The sequence below is a fragment of the Lepisosteus oculatus genome, chromosome 16 (genome assembly GCF_040954835.1).
Source record: "Lepisosteus oculatus isolate fLepOcu1 chromosome 16, fLepOcu1.hap2, whole genome shotgun sequence".
Taxonomy (NCBI): domain Eukaryota; kingdom Metazoa; phylum Chordata; class Actinopteri; order Semionotiformes; family Lepisosteidae; genus Lepisosteus; species Lepisosteus oculatus.
Window position 1 is genome coordinate 20324092 of NC_090711.1, and position 16786 is coordinate 20340877.

General features: G+C 49.2%; 1 pseudogene; it reads right to left on the reverse strand.

Annotated features, from left to right (window-relative positions):
- Nucleotides 1–16016: 16016 nt before the first annotated feature.
- Nucleotides 16017–16193, reverse strand: LOC138223512 (U2 spliceosomal RNA; annotated as a pseudogene).
- Nucleotides 16194–16786: the final 593 nt, after the last annotated feature.

Genomic DNA, 16786 nt, shown 5'->3' on the forward strand with positions numbered 1-16786 from the left:
GAAATCACAAATCAGAAAGCTTTACATTAATATACATACTTAAAACAGTATATATGATCACATCTCATTACATTTTGACACGGTAACAGTTACATAACAACAATTTTCTTTTTTTCTGGTGCAAATCACATTCTTTATTTAAACATGATAATGTTTTTCACAGTTTCTTGAGATGTTGACCTATGCTCTCTATTTCCCACAGATTTTCTGCTTCCTCCCTCCCTTCTCTCCACAGATCTCTGAGGTAATAGTTCTCTCGGGTGATGAACAGGGCCAGGCTACCTGCTGCCTTGACTGGGACCTCGATGCCTTTGAACAGCCCCATGTTCCTCACTCTCCACAGGGCGTCTTTCCCACTGTTCACCACGGCCCAGATCCTGTCAAACACGTCAGGAGGAAGCTTGACAGGAGAGATGCCGTATCTAACGAAAGCAGCGGTCAGGGTAAATTGGGGCGAGAGAGCCTGCAACCAATCTTCAAACTGTGCCCAGAAGGCCTTAGCAAAAAAGCAGGACCACAGGAGATGGGTCACAGTCTCCTCCTCGCCGCAGCCCACCCTAACGCAGCGAGGGCTGGGGGTGAGGCCCCTACGGTACAAGAAAGTTCGTACCGGTAAGCACTGGTGGACGACACTCCAGGCTAAATCTCTGTGAATGTTGCACAGAAATTTAGAGGATGTGTGTTTCCACACCTTCCTTGTTTGGGCTGATGTTAAAATGCCCACAGGGGTCTGCCTATTGTTCTGGGGTGCTACGAAATCTTCCAGTTTTTGGACGCTGACATCTCGGAGGGGAATATGGCCAATTGGGTGAGATCTTAGAAAACTTTTAACTGTCCCATAAATTGCAGGGCATGTGTCAGAGAGTGGGACGTCCAGCTTGGGTCTGACACCCCACACTCTGAACACCTCCCTACCACCCAGAGCCTGGAAAAATAAGTCCAGGTACGCGCTGCAGGTGCTGTTGCAAAGCCTCTCAGCACAGAGGCCAGGAAAATGCACAGCAGCTTCGTAGCAATATCTGGGACAGACTTCCCCCCTGAGGGTAGCGGCCTGTACATTATTTCCCTTCTGAGTCTTTCCTGCTTCCCACCCCATAGAAATTGAAACATCAATCTCCTCAGCACCGCCGCAACACGGTGTGGGATTGGGAAGGTAGAAGCCAGAAAATTCAAGACAGGCAAGAGCTCGGCTTTGATGACCAGCACCTTCCCTGTCATGGTGAGGTCTCGGTCCTTCCATTGCATCAGTTTTTTGTTTAAGATTGGCAATTTGTTCTGCCAATTTACTGTTCCCATCTCTTCTCCAAAATACACCCCCAGGACCTTAATTCTCTTCTCTTGCAGCCTGAGATCATGTCCTTCTTTTGGCTCCCTCCAGTTCTGATAAAAAATCTCACTCTTAGATGTGTTAATTTTTGCGGAGGAAGCCAAAGAGAACCGATCACAGCACTGCAGAGCTCTGCTAATTGAGGCATTGTCAGAGAGGAGCAGGGTGACGTCATCCATGTATAGAGATGTCTTTACCTCTCCTCCCCCACTTCCAGGCACTGGTATCCCATTAATGGCCTGATCCTGGCGCAAGGCACAGGCTAAGGGCTCCATAGCCAAAACGAATAACAAGGGGGATAATGGGCAGCCCTGCCTCACCCCTGAACAGACTTCAAAGGTGCGTGATCTATTGCCATTAACCATGACTCTGCTGTTGCTACCTGTGTACAGCAGGTTAATCCACTTTCTCATGATGGGGCCAAACTTCATGTGCTCAAGTACCGATGTTAAGTACTGCCGGTTTAGGCGGTCAAAGGCCTTTTCTAGGTCTACACCTAAAATGCACAGAGGGAGGGAGCGATCCTCAGAGTACAGACAGACATCCCTCAACAAGGCCAGGTTGTCGCTCATCAGGCGTCCTGCTATCCCACAAGTCTGTTCTTTCCCTACCAGTGAGGCCACTACATTTTGTAGGCGCAGGAAAAGGGCTTTGGACAGGATCTTAGTGTCCACGCCTAACAGGCTGAGGGGTCTCCAGTTCTTTATGTCATTTTTTGCTCCTTTCTTAAACAAGAGAGAGATAGTGCCTTCTCTTAAGGAGTCAGGCAGCAATTCTGTCTTGTAGCTTTCCTCGAATAGGAGCAGTAGCGGATCCTGAAGCAGATCCCAAAAGGTGCAATAAAATTCTTTAGGGAGCCTGTCAGCACCCGGAGTTTTCCCCTTCTGTAAGCTCTCCATAGCCTGTCTCAGCTCTTCTACTGTCAAATCCCTCTCAAGTACTTCCCTATCTTCTTCACTCAAAATGTTTTCTAGCTTTGAGGTAAAAAAATGAATATCTTCATCCTTTACCTCTGTAGAGCTGTACAGTCTTGAGTAGAAGGCCTCGGTGCAGGAGAGGATAGCACTCGGCTCTGTTCTCTCTCGTCCCTCCTCATCAACTACACTTTCCATGACAGTCTTGGAGCCTACCACTTTCCTGAAAAAGAAGCGAGTACACTTCTCATTTTCTTCCAAGAACTGCACTCTGCTTCTTAACAGCACTCCTCGACTACTTTCTTCGGCTATGCTCCGGATGTCCTTTTTTAAAAGGGCGATATCCTCGAGCACATCGAAGCCACTGTGCAGCATCGTGTAGAGACGCTGCAGCTGCCTCTGTTTCCTGGCTAGCACTCCTCTCCGTCTGGCAGCAGCCTTCCTTCCCTCAGCCATGAAAAAGGCCTTTGTCCTCACCTTCACCTCCTCCCACCACTCTCCTACTGACCCGTACAGACACTGCAAGGACAGCCACTGTGATAGTTTCTCCTTGTAGCGGGATACTACCCCCTCGTTCTCTAGCAGCTTTGTGTTGAGTTTCCAGAGGCCTGGGCCAAAGACGGTCCCGCCCTGGAGTTCCACTCTACACCCTAAAGCCTGATGATCTGAGAAGAAGATAGGCTGAAGAGTGACCCCAACTACTTTCACTCTCTCTGAGACAAAGCAATAGTCAATTCTGGAGCTGCTATTCCTCCCTGACCATGTATATCCTGCTGTTGTGGGATATATACATCTATATGTGTCTGAGAGTTTAAAGTCTTGAACTAAGTTTTGCAGGGCCAGTGAGCTGGAATCCAATTTTATCGGCGAGCTAGACTGCCTGTCTGTGTGCTCTAAGATACAATTAAAATCCCCTCCCACTATCACGTCTGTGCTACATAACAATAGGGGGGAGAGTGCCTTGAGTAGCTCCACCCTTCCTCCTACGTCAGTAGGGCAATACACATTGATTAGCCGCAGGTTAACGGTCCCCCATTCCACATCCACACACAGCAACCTGCCATCTATGACCCTCTGAATACTTTTCAATTTGAATGCCCATCCTTTGAAAAGAATGGCCACGCCAGAGGCTCTGTTGTTATTGTCCCCTGACCAAACAGAAGGCCCTTTATCCCACCTATCTTCAAAACTTTTATACCTCTCTTGATAGGCTAAAGCACACTCCTGCAACATCAACACATCTCCCTCTCTCTGCTGGAGGTAATCAAAGACAGACTGGCATTTAACTCTGTCATTGATACCTCTTGTGTTAAGAGAAATTATGTTAAGAGCCATATTACATAAGAAAGTGGAACCAGTCTTTACAAAACACATTTCTCTTCGGTCTCACCTGTTACCTTTTTCTTTTTCTTTTTCTTCTTACCAATTTCCTGCCAGCCATCCTCTGAATGAGCCTTCATCAGGGTGGCAGCAGTAAAAGCGTTCACAGAGTCCATTTCAAGGAAGGGGGTAGAGGGAGGGGTGGAGGGGTTCCAGCTGTCCCCATCGCCGTGCTCTCCTTCCTCCTCGCTCGGGGAGAAAACAGAGTCATTTTTTCTTTTCCTCAAGTCCAGCTCCTGGGAGCACTGAGGGGAAAGGGGTGCTGCCGATGCACCAGTCTCCTCTTCCCCCTCACCCACCAGCTGCTGCAGATCCTCCGTGATGGACTGGATGGAGGAGAGGAGGGCATCTGTAGCACTTGCAGAGTCTGAGAAAAGCAGCTCCGCTGAATCCTGGGTATCCTCGTTGGACCCGCTCCACCGGGGGGCCCCACACTGGCCCTCGTTCTGAGGAGCAGGAGTGGGGGAGGGGTCCTCGCTGTTCTCGGGGGTTTTCAAACCCTCGTGCTTGTCTGGTGCAGTCTGCGGTTGTGGGGGCGTAGTGGATTTCTCTTCCACCAGCCCCGGAGCCACAGCAGGACTGATCCTGGCTGGAGGCTCAGAGTCTTTGTCCAACAAGGGTTCTTTGTTTGACTTGTTGTTTGCTTTGGATTTTCGGGCCGGTTTGGCTGAAACAAGCACTGCCTCATCCTTTCTCATTTTGAGTTTATTGGCGTAGGCGTGAGGGCAGTTCTTAAAAACGTGTCCTTCCGAGCCACATAAATTGCACTTTGGCAGCATTGAACAGTCAGAGGCTAAATGTCCCTGTTTGCCACAGGTCTTGCAGCATTTCACAGTGCAGGATGATGCCAGGTGTCCCACAGCACCACAGCGCCGACACACCTTTGGTTGTCCCACATAAAACACATAGCCATTGCAGGCGCCCAGCCGGATTGTAGAGGGCAGGTGCCTTAAGCCTCCATTTACGCTGTCCGGTAGCAAGCGAACCTCGAATTTCCTTGCTCCTGTTTTTATACCATCAACATCTCTAACCTCAGTTCCATGGTGGACGGTGCAGTACTGGTTAAGCCAGGTGTGAATGTCCTCCGTCTTTGCCAGTTCCGAGAACATAACAACATGCACCGTTTTCCTCTCTCTCTGTGTCAGAGGCTGCAAGTTGATCTTCTCAAGTGCAGGAACTTTGCCTCTTTTTGCCTCAAACACATCCACGCATTGTTCAAACAGAGGATAGGTAGCAAATACAACCTCAAATGCTTTCTGACCTGGGAGAGCGAAGATGAAATCCAAGTGCCGAGGTTCAAAGCCAAGTTCCTTCTGTAACACTTTTCTGCTGAACTGCATACGATCCATGAAGAGGTCATCCAAGAGCTCAAAACGTACAGCATTCTTACGGGATCCAAAGGTTGCCATTTCAAAAACCGCAAATCGAACACTGCTTCCAACAAAAGAAAAACAATCCGATTTCGATTTTTAAGAACTTTATTTTCTTTTCACAAAAAAATACAGGAAATCACAAATCAGAAAGCTTTACATTAATATACATACTTAAAACAGTATATATGATCACATCTCATTACATTTTGACACGGTAACAGTTACATAACAACAATTTTCTTTTTTTCTGGTGCAAATCACATTCTTTATTTAAACATGATAATGTTTTTCACAGTTTCTTGAGATGTTGACCTATGCTCTCTATTTCCCACAGATTTTCTGCTTCCTCCCTCCCTTCTCTCCACAGATCTCTGAGGTAATAGTTCTCTCGGGTGATGAACAGGGCCAGGCTACCTGCTGCCTTGACTGGGACCTCGATGCCTTTGAACAGCCCCATGTTCCTCACTCTCCACAGGGCGTCTTTCCCACTGTTCACCACGGCCCAGATCCTGTCAAACACGTCAGGAGGAAGCTTGACAGGAGAGATGCCGTATCTAACGAAAGCAGCGGTCAGGGTAAATTGGGGCGAGAGAGCCTGCAACCAATCTTCAAACTGTGCCCAGAAGGCCTTAGCAAAAAAGCAGGACCACAGGAGATGGGTCACAGTCTCCTCCTCGCCGCAGCCCACCCTAACGCAGCGAGGGCTGGGGGTGAGGCCCCTACGGTACAAGAAAGTTCGTACCGGTAAGCACTGGTGGACGACACTCCAGGCTAAATCTCTGTGAATGTTGCACAGAAATTTAGAGGATGTGTGTTTCCACACCTTCCTTGTTTGGGCTGATGTTAAAATGCCCACAGGGGTCTGCCTATTGTTCTGGGGTGCTACGAAATCTTCCAGTTTTTGGACGCTGACATCTCGGAGGGGAATATGGCCAATTGGGTGAGATCTTAGAAAACTTTTAACTGTCCCATAAATTGCAGGGCATGTGTCAGAGAGTGGGACGTCCAGCTTGGGTCTGACACCCCACACTCTGAACACCTCCCTACCACCCAGAGCCTGGAAAAATAAGTCCAGGTACGCGCTGCAGGTGCTGTTGCAAAGCCTCTCAGCACAGAGGCCAGGAAAATGCACAGCAGCTTCGTAGCAATATCTGGGACAGACTTCCCCCCTGAGGGTAGCGGCCTGTACATTATTTCCCTTCTGAGTCTTTCCTGCTTCCCACCCCATAGAAATTGAAACATCAATCTCCTCAGCACCGCCGCAACACGGTGTGGGATTGGGAAGGTAGAAGCCAGAAAATTCAAGACAGGCAAGAGCTCGGCTTTGATGACCAGCACCTTCCCTGTCATGGTGAGGTCTCGGTCCTTCCATTGCATCAGTTTTTTGTTTAAGATTGGCAATTTGTTCTGCCAATTTACTGTTCCCATCTCTTCTCCAAAATACACCCCCAGGACCTTAATTCTCTTCTCTTGCAGCCTGAGATCATGTCCTTCTTTTGGCTCCCTCCAGTTCTGATAAAAAATCTCACTCTTAGATGTGTTAATTTTTGCGGAGGAAGCCAAAGAGAACCGATCACAGCACTGCAGAGCTCTGCTAATTGAGGCATTGTCAGAGAGGAGCAGGGTGACGTCATCCATGTATAGAGATGTCTTTACCTCTCCTCCCCCACTTCCAGGCACTGGTATCCCATTAATGGCCTGATCCTGGCGCAAGGCACAGGCTAAGGGCTCCATAGCCAAAACGAATAACAAGGGGGATAATGGGCAGCCCTGCCTCACCCCTGAACAGACTTCAAAGGTGCGTGATCTATTGCCATTAACCATGACTCTGCTGTTGCTACCTGTGTACAGCAGGTTAATCCACTTTCTCATGATGGGGCCAAACTTCATGTGCTCAAGTACCGATGTTAAGTACTGCCGGTTTAGGCGGTCAAAGGCCTTTTCTAGGTCTACACCTAAAATGCACAGAGGGAGGGAGCGATCCTCAGAGTACAGACAGACATCCCTCAACAAGGCCAGGTTGTCGCTCATCAGGCGTCCTGCTATCCCACAAGTCTGTTCTTTCCCTACCAGTGAGGCCACTACATTTTGTAGGCGCAGGAAAAGGGCTTTGGACAGGATCTTAGTGTCCACGCCTAACAGGCTGAGGGGTCTCCAGTTCTTTATGTCATTTTTTGCTCCTTTCTTAAACAAGAGAGAGATAGTGCCTTCTCTTAAGGAGTCAGGCAGCAATTCTGTCTTGTAGCTTTCCTCGAATAGGAGCAGTAGCGGATCCTGAAGCAGATCCCAAAAGGTGCAATAAAATTCTTTAGGGAGCCTGTCAGCACCCGGAGTTTTCCCCTTCTGTAAGCTCTCCATAGCCTGTCTCAGCTCTTCTACTGTCAAATCCCTCTCAAGTACTTCCCTATCTTCTTCACTCAAAATGTTTTCTAGCTTTGAGGTAAAAAAATGAATATCTTCATCCTTTACCTCTGTAGAGCTGTACAGTCTTGAGTAGAAGGCCTCGGTGCAGGAGAGGATAGCACTCGGCTCTGTTCTCTCTCGTCCCTCCTCATCAACTACACTTTCCATGACAGTCTTGGAGCCTACCACTTTCCTGAAAAAGAAGCGAGTACACTTCTCATTTTCTTCCAAGAACTGCACTCTGCTTCTTAACAGCACTCCTCGACTACTTTCTTCGGCTATGCTCCGGATGTCCTTTTTTAAAAGGGCGATATCCTCGAGCACATCGAAGCCACTGTGCAGCATCGTGTAGAGACGCTGCAGCTGCCTCTGTTTCCTGGCTAGCACTCCTCTCCGTCTGGCAGCAGCCTTCCTTCCCTCAGCCATGAAAAAGGCCTTTGTCCTCACCTTCACCTCCTCCCACCACTCTCCTACTGACCCGTACAGACACTGCAAGGACAGCCACTGTGATAGTTTCTCCTTGTAGCGGGATACTACCCCCTCGTTCTCTAGCAGCTTTGTGTTGAGTTTCCAGAGGCCTGGGCCAAAGACAGTCCCGCCCTGGAGTTCCACTCTACACCCTAAAGCCTGATGATCTGAGAAGAAGATAGGCTGAAGAGTGACCCCAACTACTTTCACTCTCTCTGAGACAAAGCAATAGTCAATTCTGGAGCTGCTATTCCTCCCTGACCATGTATATCCTGCTGTTGTGGGATATATACATCTATATGTGTCTGAGAGTTTAAAGTCTTGAACTAAGTTTTGCAGGGCCAGTGAGCTGGAATCCAATTTTATCGGCGAGCTAGACTGCCTGTCTGTGTGCTCTAAGATACAATTAAAATCCCCTCCCACTATCACGTCTGTGCTACATAACAATAGGGGGGAGAGTGCCTTGAGTAGCTCCACCCTTCCTCCTACGTCAGTAGGGCAATACACATTGATTAGCCGCAGGTTAACGGTCCCCCATTCCACATCCACACACAGCAACCTGCCATCTATGACCCTCTGAATACTTTTCAATTTGAATGCCCATCCTTTGAAAAGAATGGCCACGCCAGAGGCTCTGTTGTTATTGTCCCCTGACCAAACAGAAGGCCCTTTATCCCACCTATCTTCAAAACTTTTATACCTCTCTTGATAGGCTAAAGCACACTCCTGCAACATCAACACATCTCCCTCTCTCTGCTGGAGGTAATCAAAGACAGACTGGCATTTAACTCTGTCATTGATACCTCTTGTGTTAAGAGAAATTATGTTAAGAGCCATATTACATAAGAAAGTGGAACCAGTCTTTACAAAACACATTTCTCTTCGGTCTCACCTGTTACCTTTTTCTTTTTCTTTTTCTTCTTACCAATTTCCTGCCAGCCATCCTCTGAATGAGCCTTCATCAGGGTGGCAGCAGTAAAAGCGTTCACAGAGTCCATTTCAAGGAAGGGGGTAGAGGGAGGGGTGGAGGGGTTCCAGCTGTCCCCATCGCCATGCTCTCCTTCCTCCTCGCTCGGGGAGAAAACAGAGTCATTTTTTCTTTTCCTCAAGTCCAGCTCCTGGGAGCACTGAGGGGAAAGGGGTGCTGCCGATGCACCAGTCTCCTCTTCCCCCTCACCCACCAGCTGCTGCAGATCCTCCGTGATGGACTGGATGGAGGAGAGGAGGGCATCTGTAGCACTTGCAGAGTCTGAGAAAAGCAGCTCCGCTGAATCCTGGGTATCCTCGTTGGACCCGCTCCACCGGGGGGCCCCACACTGGCCCTCGTTCTGAGGAGCAGGAGTGGGGGAGGGGTCCTCGCTGTTCTCGGGGGTTTTCAAACCCTCGTGCTTGTCTGGTGCAGTCTGCGGTTGTGGGGGCGTAGTGGATTTCTCTTCCACCAGCCCCGGAGCCACAGCAGGACTGATCCTGGCTGGAGGCTCAGAGTCTTTGTCCAACAAGGGTTCTTTGTTTGACTTGTTGTTTGCTTTGGATTTTCGGGCCGGTTTGGCTGAAACAAGCACTGCCTCATCCTTTCTCATTTTGAGTTTATTGGCGTAGGCGTGAGGGCAGTTCTTAAAAACGTGTCCTTCCGAGCCACATAAATTGCACTTTGGCAGCATTGAACAGTCAGAGGCTAAATGTCCCTGTTTGCCACAGGTCTTGCAGCATTTCACAGTGCAGGATGATGCCAGGTGTCCCACAGCACCACAGCGCCGACACACCTTTGGTTGTCCCACATAAAACACATAGCCATTGCAGGCGCCCAGCCGGATTGTAGAGGGCAGGTGCCTTAAGCCTCCATTTACGCTGTCCGGTAGCAAGCGAACCTCGAATTTCCTTGCTCCTGTTTTTATACCATCAACATCTCTAACCTCAGTTCCATGGTGGACGGTGCAGTACTGGTTAAGCCAGGTGTGAATGTCCTCCGTCTTTGCCAGTTCCGAGAACATAACAACATGCACCGTTTTCCTCTCTCTCTGTGTCAGAGGCTGCAAGTTGATCTTCTCAAGTGCAGGAACTTTGCCTCTTTTTGCCTCAAACACATCCACGCATTGTTCAAACAGAGGATAGGTAGCAAATACAACCTCAAATGCTTTCTGACCTGGGAGAGCGAAGATGAAATCCAAGTGCCGAGGTTCAAAGCCAAGTTCCTTCTGTAACACTTTTCTGCTGAACTGCATACGATCCATGAAGAGGTCATCCAAGAGCTCAAAACGTACAGCATTCTTACGGGATCCAAAGGTTGCCATTTCAAAAACCGCAAATCGAACACTGCTTCCAACAAAAGAAAAACAATCCGATTTCGATTTTTAAGAACTTTATTTTCTTTTCACAAAAAAATACAGGAAATCACAAATCAGAAAGCTTTACATTAATATACATACTTAAAACAGTATATATGATCACATCTCATTACATTTTGACACGGTAACAGTTACATAACAACAATTTTCTTTTTTTCTGGTGCAAATCACATTCTTTATTTAAACATGATAATGTTTTTCACAGTTTCTTGAGATGTTGACCTATGCTCTCTATTTCCCACAGATTTTCTGCTTCCTCCCTCCCTTCTCTCCACAGATCTCTGAGGTAATAGTTCTCTCGGGTGATGAACAGGGCCAGGCTACCTGCTGCCTTGACTGGGACCTCGATGCCTTTGAACAGCCCCATGTTCCTCACTCTCCACAGGGCGTCTTTCCCACTGTTCACCACGGCCCAGATCCTGTCAAACACGTCAGGAGGAAGCTTGACAGGAGAGATGCCGTATCTAACGAAAGCAGCGGTCAGGGTAAATTGGGGCGAGAGAGCCTGCAACCAATCTTCAAACTGTGCCCAGAAGGCCTTAGCAAAAAAGCAGGACCACAGGAGATGGGTCACAGTCTCCTCCTCGCCGCAGCCCACCCTAACGCAGCGAGGGCTGGGGGTGAGGCCCCTACGGTACAAGAAAGTTCGTACCGGTAAGCACTGGTGGACGACACTCCAGGCTAAATCTCTGTGAATGTTGCACAGAAATTTAGAGGATGTGTGTTTCCACACCTTCCTTGTTTGGGCTGATGTTAAAATGCCCACAGGGGTCTGCCTATTGTTCTGGGGTGCTACGAAATCTTCCAGTTTTTGGACGCTGACATCTCGGAGGGGAATATGGCCAATTGGGTGAGATCTTAGAAAACTTTTAACTGTCCCATAAATTGCAGGGCATGTGTCAGAGAGTGGGACGTCCAGCTTGGGTCTGACACCCCACACTCTGAACACCTCCCTACCACCCAGAGCCTGGAAAAATAAGTCCAGGTACGCGCTGCAGGTGCTGTTGCAAAGCCTCTCAGCACAGAGGCCAGGAAAATGCACAGCAGCTTCGTAGCAATATCTGGGACAGACTTCCCCCCTGAGGGTAGCGGCCTGTACATTATTTCCCTTCTGAGTCTTTCCTGCTTCCCACCCCATAGAAATTGAAACATCAATCTCCTCAGCACCGCCGCAACACGGTGTGGGATTGGGAAGGTAGAAGCCAGAAAATTCAAGACAGGCAAGAGCTCGGCTTTGATGACCAGCACCTTCCCTGTCATGGTGAGGTCTCGGTCCTTCCATTGCATCAGTTTTTTGTTTAAGATTGGCAATTTGTTCTGCCAATTTACTGTTCCCATCTCTTCTCCAAAATACACCCCCAGGACCTTAATTCTCTTCTCTTGCAGCCTGAGATCATGTCCTTCTTTTGGCTCCCTCCAGTTCTGATAAAAAATCTCACTCTTAGATGTGTTAATTTTTGCGGAGGAAGCCAAAGAGAACCGATCACAGCACTGCAGAGCTCTGCTAATTGAGGCATTGTCAGAGAGGAGCAGGGTGACGTCATCCATGTATAGAGATGTCTTTACCTCTCCTCCCCCACTTCCAGGCACTGGTATCCCATTAATGGCCTGATCCTGGCGCAAGGCACAGGCTAAGGGCTCCATAGCCAAAACGAATAACAAGGGGGATAATGGGCAGCCCTGCCTCACCCCTGAACAGACTTCAAAGGTGCGTGATCTATTGCCATTAACCATGACTCTGCTGTTGCTACCTGTGTACAGCAGGTTAATCCACTTTCTCATGATGGGGCCAAACTTCATGTGCTCAAGTACCGATGTTAAGTACTGCCGGTTTAGGCGGTCAAAGGCCTTTTCTAGGTCTACACCTAAAATGCACAGAGGGAGGGAGCGATCCTCAGAGTACAGACAGACATCCCTCAACAAGGCCAGGTTGTCGCTCATCAGGCGTCCTGCTATCCCACAAGTCTGTTCTTTCCCTACCAGTGAGGCCACTACATTTTGTAGGCGCAGGAAAAGGGCTTTGGACAGGATCTTAGTGTCCACGCCTAACAGGCTGAGGGGTCTCCAGTTCTTTGTCATTTTTTGCTCCTTTCTTAAACAAGAGAGAGATAGTGCCTTCTCTTAAGGAGTCAGGCAGCAATTCTGTCTTGTAGCTTTCCTCGAATAGGAGCAGTAGCGGATCCTGAAGCAGATCCCAAAAGGTGCAATAAAATTCTTTAGGGAGCCCGTCAGCACCCGGAGTTTTCCCCTTCTGTAAGCTCTCCATAGCCTGTCTCAGCTCTTCTACTGTCAAATCCCTCTCAAGTACTTCCCTATCTTCTTCACTCAAAATGTTTTCTAGCTTTGAGGTAAAAAAATGAATATCTTCATCCTTTACCTCTGTAGAGCTGTACAGTCTTGAGTAGAAGGCCTCGGTGCAGGAGAGGATAGCACTCGGCTCTGTTCTCTCTCGTCCCTCCTCATCAACTACACTTTCCATGACAGTCTTGGAGCCTACCACTTTCCTGAAAAAGAAGCGAGTACACTTCTCATTTTCTTCCAAGAACTGCACTCTGCTTCTTAACAGCACTCCTCGACTACTTTCTTCGGCTATGCTCCGGATGTCCTTTTTTAAAAGGGCGATATCCTCGAGCACATCGAAGCCACTGTGCAGCATCGTGTAGAGACGCTGCAGCTGCCTCTGTTTCCTGGCTAGCACTCCTCTCCGTCTGGCAGCAGCCTTCCTTCCCTCAGCCATGAAAAAGGCCTTTGTCCTCACCTTCACCTCCCACCACTCTCCTACTGACCCGTACAGACACTGCAAGGACAGCCACTGTGATAGTTTCTCCTTGTAGCGGGATACTACCCCCTCGTTCTCTAGCAGCTTTGTGTTGAGTTTCCAGAGGCCTGGGCCAAAGACAGTCCCGCCCTGGAGTTCCACTCTACACCCTAAAGCCTGATGATCTGAGAAGAAGACAGGCTGAAGAGTGACCCCAACAACTTTCACTCTCTCTGAGACAAAGCAATAGTCAATTCTGGAGCTGCTATTCCTCCCTGACCATGTATATCCTGCTGTTGTGGGATATATACATCTATATGTGTCTGAGAGTTTAAAGTCTTGAACTAAGTTTTGCAGGGCCAGTGAGCTGGAATCCAATTTTATCGGCGAGCTAGACTGCCTGTCTGTGTGCTCTAAGATACAATTAAAATCCCCTCCCACTATCACGTCTGTGCTGCATAACAATAGGGGGGAGAGTGCCTTGAGTAGCTCCACCCTTCCTCCTACGTCAGTAGGGCAATACACATTGATTAGCCGCAGGTTAACGGTCCCCCATTCCACATCCACACACAGCAACCTGCCATCTATGACCCTCTGAATACTTTTCAATTTGAATGCCCATCCTTTGAAAAGAATGGCCACGCCAGAGGCTCTGTTGTTATTGTCCCCTGACCAAACAGAAGGCCCTTTATCCCACCTATCTTCAAAACTTTTATACCTCTCTTGATAGGCTAAAGCACACTCCTGCAACATCAACACATCTCCCTCTCTCTGCTGGAGGTAATCAAAGACAGACTGGCATTTAACTCTGTCATTGATACCTCTTGTGTTAAGAGAAATTATGTTAAGAGCCATATTACATAAGAAAGTGGAACCAGTCTTTACAAAACACATTTCTCTTCGGTCTCACCTGTTACCTTTTTCTTTTTCTTTTTCTTCTTACCAATTTCCTGCCAGCCATCCTCTGAATGAGCCTTCATCAGGGTGGCAGCAGTAAAAGCGTTCACAGAGTCCATTTCAAGGAAGGGGGTAGAGGGAGGGGTGGAGAGGTTCCAGCTGTCCCCATCGCCATGCTCTCCTTCCTCCTCGCTCGGGGAGAAAACAGTCATTTTTTCTTTTCCTCAAGTCCAGCTCCTGGGAGCACTGAGGGGAAAGGGGTGCAGCCGATGCACCAGTCTCCTCTTCCCCCTCACCCACCAGCTGCTGCAGATCCTCCGTGATGGACTGGATGGAGGAGAGGAGGGCATCTGTAGCACTTGCAGAGTCTGAGAAAAGCAGCTCCGCTGAATCCTGGGTATCCTCGCTGGACCCGCTCCACCGGGGGGCCCCACACTGGCCCTCGTTCTGAGGAGCAGGAGTGGGGGAGGGGTCCTCGCTGTTCTCGGGGGTTTTCAAACCCTCGTGCTTGTCTGGTGCAGTCTGCGGTTGTGGGGACGTAGTGGATTTCTCTTCCACCAGCCCCGGAGCCACAGCAGGACTGATCCTGGCTGGAGGCTGAGAGTCTTTGTCCAATAAGGGTTCTTTGTTTGACTTGTTGTTTGCTTTGGATTTTCGGGCCGGTTTGGCTGAAACAAGCACTGCCTCATCCTTTCTCATTTTGAGTTTATTGGCGTAGGCGTGAGGGCAGTTCTTAAAAACGTGTCCTTCCGAGCCACATAAATTGCACTTTGGCAGCATTGAACAGTCAGAGGCTAAATGTCCCTGTTTGCCACAGGTCTTGCAGCATTTCACAGTGCAGGACGATGCCAGGTGTCCCACAGCACCACAGCGCCGACACACCTTTGGTTGTCCCACATAAAACACATAGCCATTGCAGGCGCCCAGCCGGATTGTAGAGGGCAGGTGCCTTAAGCCTCCATTTACGCTGTCCGGTAGCAAGCGAACCTCGAATTTCCTTGCTCCTGTTTTTATACCATCAACATCTCTAACCTCAGTTCCATGGTGGACGGTGCAGTACTGGTTAAGCCAGGTGTGAATGTCCTCCGTCTTTGCCAGTTCCGAGAACATAACAACATGCACCGTTTTCCTCTCTCTCTGTGTCAGAGGCTGCAAGTTGATCTTCTCAAGTGCAGGAACTTTGCCTCTTTTTGCCTCAAACACATCCACGCATTGTTCAAACAGAGGATAGGTAGCAAATACAACCTCAAATGCTTTCTGACCTGGGAGAGCGAAGATGAAATCCAAGTGCCGAGGTTCAAAGCCAAGTTCCTTCTGTAACACTTTTCTGCTGAACTGCATACGATCCATGAAGAGGTCATCCAAGAGCTCAAAACGTACAGCATTCTTACGGGATCCAAAGGTTGCCATTTCAAAAACCGCAAATCGAACACTGCTTCCAACAAAAGAAAAACAATCCAACTACTCCACCTACAGGCTGATCAAGGTATCTCCCCTGCCAGGTAACTCCACCTAGCCAAAAGGCCGAGAAGCGATGCCCAACGCCAGCCGTGGGCTGGCGTGCGGGCGTCCAGCTGGTGCACAGCGGCACAGGCTGACGCCTCTGGAGCCCGGTACACACGCGGCAGCCGGATAGCCGGGCTCCACTCGCTCCCCCTCTCCTGCCTACCTGCCTGCCAGTCCCGGGCGGGGGCCCTGCTCTTTGATCTTCTGGCAATGGTCCGACAATGACCGCAGCCACAGGGGCAGCCAGCCGGCCAGCCTCCTTAGCTTAGGCCCCTCCCACCGGCAGCAGTCGTGCTAAGTGAGCTGCAAGAGAGAGCAGACCGTCAGCACCTGTGGGCAGAGGCAAGGGGCAGCTCTCCCTCTCGGGAGGGACACACAGACGGACACCTACACACACCTACCTGCCTGCCTGCCTCCCCAAAAGAAAAGAAAAAGTTGAATAGAAGTTTTTTGGAGGGAAAACGCATGGGAGCCGAAAAGGGGGCTGGCCTGCTTGCCGAGAAAGTCGAGACACGGGACAGTGCGCAGAGAGGGGAAGGCGACAGAGATGGGGAGGGGGAGAGAGACAGATACACACACAGATGGACGAGAGACGAGACCGGAGAAGAAGGAGCTCCAGTACACCTCGCTTTCAACGCCGAGAGAAGGTAGTGCACCGTTCCCAAAGGCGCTGCAATACCTGGCCGATGTGTGGAGAGGACGGAGCAAGCTCCTGATCCAGCTCCCTGTTCCAAAAATCCGTTTAATATGTGATCCCCTGATGGGGGACGTATCGGATATTAAACTGATAAGAACAGATTTTTTCTTTATTACAAAAAGCATCATACTAAATATAATCACAACAACAAAAGCATTCCATAACAAAAAAAAAACTCCTATAAGGGAACTGAAAAACAAACTTCAAAATACTCATTACCATAACCCCACCCCATATTCAAATTAATTCATATTCAAACTCGTCTCCAAAACTTCTAACAAAGGTGTACATTTCTCCCACATGCGCTGTGCAAAGTTACAAAACCAGAAGACATTCTCAACCATCTCGACCGCTTGGCAGTCCACTCGTGGACACCCAGCCTGCCTGGTAAGCTTGTGCTTGTATAAAACGTCTCTTCCAAGCCACCAGCCAGTTCAGGTCCAGCATATCCAACCACAGGCCTTTGGGTTGGACTCTCCTCCAGGTCTCGGTGGCAACATTCCCAACGATCTTGGCTTCCTCCATCACAGTGTGGTACAGTGCCCTGTGGTTCAACAGAGGCGGGTCTTCCCCTGTCAGGTGATGCTTCACCCAGGACAATACATGTCTGTAGTGCCACGGCAAGTCCTCCCCATGCGGGATGTCATTCCTCCAGCCGGTAAGATGAGGCATGCTGCTGGAGAGCCAAAACCTTGCAAAAAAACAGAGCTGTGCATTA